The sequence below is a fragment of the Saccostrea cucullata genome, unplaced genomic scaffold (assembly GCF_032062105.1).
Source record: "Saccostrea cucullata isolate Sc308-1 unplaced genomic scaffold, CSIRO_AGI_Scuc_v1 ctg588, whole genome shotgun sequence".
Lineage (NCBI taxonomy): Eukaryota > Metazoa > Mollusca > Bivalvia > Ostreida > Ostreidae > Saccostrea > Saccostrea cuccullata.
In genome coordinates, this window is record NW_026929611.1 from 19951 (window position 1) to 25282 (window position 5332).

Below are 5332 nucleotides of genomic sequence, written 5' to 3' on the forward strand. Positions count from 1 at the left end.
TCTTAAATGTGGAATTTTCCATGGATTCCGAGGGCTGGAAATGAGATGATTGCATGGATAAGATGATAAAGCTGGTCGTCAAGAGGGTGTGTCCCCATAAAACAGATTATACAAAATGTTATGCCTTCCTTTTTGGAAATCAACCAATGAGAGGCGAGAATACAAATAAAATTAAATTATTTGAATAGATAATCAAATATGGAAGTCTTTTACCATAACGCTATAATACAGATCCGGTAATGCAAAAAATATGCGATCTACTCGTCTCAACAGGCGATAGAACTAGCTTGATTTGAATTGTCTGTAGGATTACCGAAATTTTACAGTTTATTGGTGGTAAGGACGCAGCTAAAATATACAGTTTAGTTATGTTATAGATAATGCCTGGAATTAGGGAATGTAAGGTAGTTGATTGACCAATGATGGAATTCTCCCCATTGAATTTGCCGTAAATTGCACATCAATTGTTTGTATTACGAAATCTGTAGCGTTATCGCCAAATATTAAAATATAAAATCATTACGCTACAGTTCTGCAGTTAGTAAAACAGAAGCAGTCAGATTCATTTTAGAACCATTTCACGCTAAGTTTGGACTTTCAGTAATGCGTGGCATTCTCGGTGCTACATGTTTACCGCCTGCCAAATGGCAAATAGATTCTCATTGGTTAAGAAATTAATAACATCAGGAACTTTTAATTGTTGTTGACAATGATGAGATGACTTAAGCTCACCTCTCACCTCTGTGCAGGATGAGACAATGTTATTGGTTATTCGATACACTAATTGGCATTTGCCCGAATTTCTATTCCATGTATATTTCAACAGTGAAGGAAAGCTGTGTAAATTTCAGCTAATTATGTAACGTGTAGAATGCCACACCTTACTGAAAGTCCAAACTAAGTGTGAAATGGTTCTATTCTTATGGTGTTGTCTTCCCACAACTAAAATATGTTCAAATCAAATTTCGTGATTCTTTCGTTAGTGAAGCAATGATCCAGTTAAACTGTGCATGCAACATTCCCTAAAAGTTAAAACTTTTAAATGCAAATCCAAAGGTTATCCTAAAGCTATATTCCAGATGACAACATTCAGTCCATTATTAATTTACCAACACGCCAATTTGATTTTAAAGTCGGAAATAAAAATGGAGTAAATTATTCAGGTATCCTTTCTGGGAATTTTTTGCTCTACATATACCTCTATTACTTTTCATGATAAACAATCAATTGTATGTGTATTTTCTTATTTTGAGTATATGTCCATATTTTTTTCAAATGTCTATTAGGCTAAAATAATCCAAATCCTAACAATTTAACATTCTTACAGTCGCTGTATTGAGTATTGTTGTGTTCTGGAACACTTTCGTTAGATCAGTTACAAATGTAGGACTCCCTTGTTATTTTTTGATGCAATTTCTTTCGCTGTCTCTTCTTTCTTCTGATCAGCTTCCTACATAAAAAAGATCATATTAAACAGATAGTGTTATTAATATATTCTATAATTAACCAGCACTTGATTAAAATTTTATTCCATTTTTCATCAACCATTTCAATAGTTATACCATATTAACACTTTGAAGTTTAAATCTATTTCTCAGTTTATGGTCTTGGGCACGGTTTACCTTCATTCTTTTCTCATATCCTTCCACTTCCTCGGCCCAATTATAGCTAAACTTGAGGATTTTCAGTTTTGTTTCCTATAAAATAAAGAACAATTGCTAATTCATGCTCATATCAATTTTACAGTCAGGCCTATTTACATGATTGGTTTTACTTTGAGAAACTTGATCAAGACTGTCTTTTTTAGAATGATTTTCAGAGTTTTCAAGAACAACTACATAGGAAAATTTATAATTGATAAAAAAATGAAGAAGTGCACTCACGATGTCTTTGACAGCTTCCCCTCCAAAATATAAAACAACATCCATCTATGTCACCTTCAAGGTTCCAAACAAGTTTTGTTGTAGCAATGATTGTTACATCACATCGGTCGTTACGTTAAATCTCGTGGTCTTTTAATTATGACGTCATCATAATTATTTGGTGAGTATATTGTTCCTATGCCATGTTCTGCAACATAAACAAGAGGCCCACGGGCCTTATAGGTCACCTGAGCATTATGCAACAATTTTCTAGTTATTGAATTTGATTCATGTTTTAAGCCAGATGCTATATGACATTCACAATTTTGAAAGAGGCACCATTGATCATCATAACAATACACTTAGCAGTTGCTTAGCTTGGTTACTGAATACCATATGCAGGGTAGGGGAACAAAAATGCATTCCAACTAACCAGTATTGCCCCTAACACTGTGACATAAACCCCTGACCCTAGGTCCACACATTGCACAAATTTCAAAAAGGCACCCTTAATATCAAAAAATAAATAAATGTTTTATAAATACAAAAGAGCAGATTTCAAACAATAAATTCATTTTCAGTATATAAGTAGAGCCCCCACCCCACCCCTGAACCTGGGGCTTTGAAATTCACAATTCTGCAAAATTAGGGCCCTTGCTCATCATAACTATAAAGGTAGTTCATCTGCTTTACACCCAGAGACAAGAAAAAAATTTCCAAAGATTTAATGTATTTTCATTATATAATCAATTGAGCACCGCCCCCCTAACACCAGAACCCCTGACCCTGGGGCCATAAAATTCATAATTTTAAAAGAGGCATTCTTGCTCATCATAACTATGTACTTAGTTTATTTAATTCCTAGGAGCAGAGAAGAAGATTTTCAAAGAATTCATGTATTTTCAATATATAATCAATAGAGCCCTGCCCTAACACCAGAAACCCTGACCCTGGGGCCATAAAATTCACAATTTTGGTAAAAGCACTCTTGCTCATCATAACTATGCACTTAGTTAGTTTATTTAATACCTAGGAGCAGAGAAGAAGATTTTCAAAGAATTCATGTATTTTTACTATATATAATCTATAGAGCCCCGCCCTAACGCCGGAACCATTGAGCCATAAAATTCACAATGTTGAGGCACTCTTGCTCATCAGAACTATGCACTTAGTTGGTTTATTTAATACCCAGGAGCAAAGAAGAAGATTTTCAAAGAATGCATGTATTTTCACTATATAATCAATAGAGCCCCCCCCCCCCCACAAGAACCCTTGACCCTGGGGCCATAAAATTCACAATTTTGGTAGAGGCACTCATGCTCATCATAACTATGCACTTAGTTAGTATATTTAATACCCAGGGGCAGAGAAGAAGATTTTCAAAGAAATCATGTATTTTCACTATATATAATCAATAGAGCCCCGCCCTAACACCAGAACCCCTGACCCCGGGGCCATAAAATTCACAATTTTGGTAGAGGCACTCATGCTCATCATAACTATGCACTTAGTTAGTATATTTAATACCCAGATGCAGAGAAGAAGATTGTCAAAGAATTCATGTATTTTCACTATATATAATCAATAGAGCCCCGCCCTAACACCAGAACCCCTGACCCTGGGGCCATAAAATTCACAATTTTGGTAGAGGCACTCTTGCTCATCATAACTATGTACTTAGTTGGTTTATTTAATACCCAGGAGTAGAGAAGAAGATTTCCAAAGAAATAATGCATTTTCACTATATACTTACATGTATTTAGCCCCACCCTAGCACTAGAACCCCTGACCCCAGGGCCATGAATTTCACAATTTTGGTAAAGGACTCATTGCTGATTACAATCATGCAAACAGTTTGACTGCTTGATGTCCAGGAGTAAAGAAGAAGATTTTTAAAGATTGCACTAATTTTAGTGGTTTTGGCCCCAGCCCTCAGGCCCCAGGGGGGCAGGGATCATGAAATTCACAATTTTTGTTCCCCTTCACCCATAGATGCTTTGTGCCAAATTTGGTTGAAATTGGTTCAGTGGTTGCAGAGAAGAAGCTGAAAATGTTCAAATGTTAACACACGACGGACGACGAACGACGGACAACGGACGACGAACGACGGACGACGACGGACGAAAACAAATAGCAATAGGTCACCTGAGTTTACTCAGGTGACCTAAAAAGACAAGTGGTTCAATTCGTTTTAGGTAGACTTGATGAATGAGAGGGGGGGGGGGAGATTTGAAGCATAAACATAATTAATGCCCCCCACCCCCTGAATATGACAGTTAAGGAGCACACGGCAAGTGTGATCGGTCGGCAGGGGATGCTCACTCCTCCATGGCATCTGATCCCATCTCTGATGTTTTGGAGCTCGAGGTCCGTGTTTGCTCCGCTCCTGTTTTATGTCCATGTTTAATGGACTTCTGAGCTCAAATACTGTTCGTTATCAGGCACGTAGCACATAGCTACCCCCCCCCCCCCCACTTTTTGCCCAACATAATTTTTACTTTTGGAAACGTTCATTGAAAGGTTGGTTGTCCCCCCCCCCCCCACACACACACACACATTATACTACAGGAAAATGATATCAGAGACCTCCCCCACGAAATAGGACTTTCGAGTTTGGGCAATTTTCCTTTTTCTTTCTTTTTTTTTCTTGTCAACTTTTTCAGGTAAGTCAAAAAAAAAATTTCTCTTACTGCCCCCCCCCCCCCCAATTTCAAAAACGATGCTACGTAGCTGTTATCTCTACATATTTCATTTTTAAGACTTATGACAAATTCATTGTGGAGGTTAAAATAATTTAATAATAAATGGGCATTGCCATATTAGGTTGAATACTGTTGATCAATATATATTGTAATATCGACCCACAAAAATTTGCTTTTTAAAATTAAAAAAAAACTTTCTCTTCATTAATGAAAAATATCCACATGTTATTGATTTTTTCAATTACTAGTAATAATTGTATATGACAATTAATTGTCACAGGCAAATTTTAATTGAAAAATCAAATTTTTGTAGAGGGATAATAACAAACACTATGGAGATATGTCATCAATGAAAAGAAAGGTTAAAAAAAAACCAAGTGCCTGTGTCTGTGCTTCATGTCTATACTGAAACAGAAAATGAAAAGTTAAGAAGAGATCTATGGCACCAGGGACCTAAACATGCTAAATTCTAGTATATTAGGTCCCTGATGGCACAAAAAAATTGAAAGCTCCTTCAAAAAAATTAAACTTGAGATTATTTATAATTATTTCATTTTTTATTATCATGGTTGTCTTTGGGTATTTAGTGAATATTTGATTTTGTACCATTTATCATGTTTATTAAAATATGATAATTATAAATATGATCGAATTGACGTCGATCGAACTGTTTAAAATTGCACGTGCGCGAACTGTGAATTTTGATGACACGTGCAAAGAGATTGAAGAAAAGAGGAAGGGTAAAACGCTCATCTTCACCCATAAAAG

At 36.0% G+C, this 5332-nt stretch overlaps 1 long non-coding RNA gene across 1 annotated transcript; it reads right to left on the reverse strand.

The window, feature by feature from the left end:
* Nucleotides 1-1155: 1155 nt before the first annotated feature.
* On the reverse strand, nt 1156-1980 carry LOC134281412 (uncharacterized). Its single transcript, XR_009995085.1, has 3 exons — nt 1884-1980; nt 1623-1697; nt 1156-1450 (listed from the first exon to the last, which is right to left on the reverse strand). It is a non-coding gene; the product is annotated as an uncharacterized LOC134281412 (long non-coding RNA).
* Nucleotides 1981-5332: the final 3352 nt, after the last annotated feature.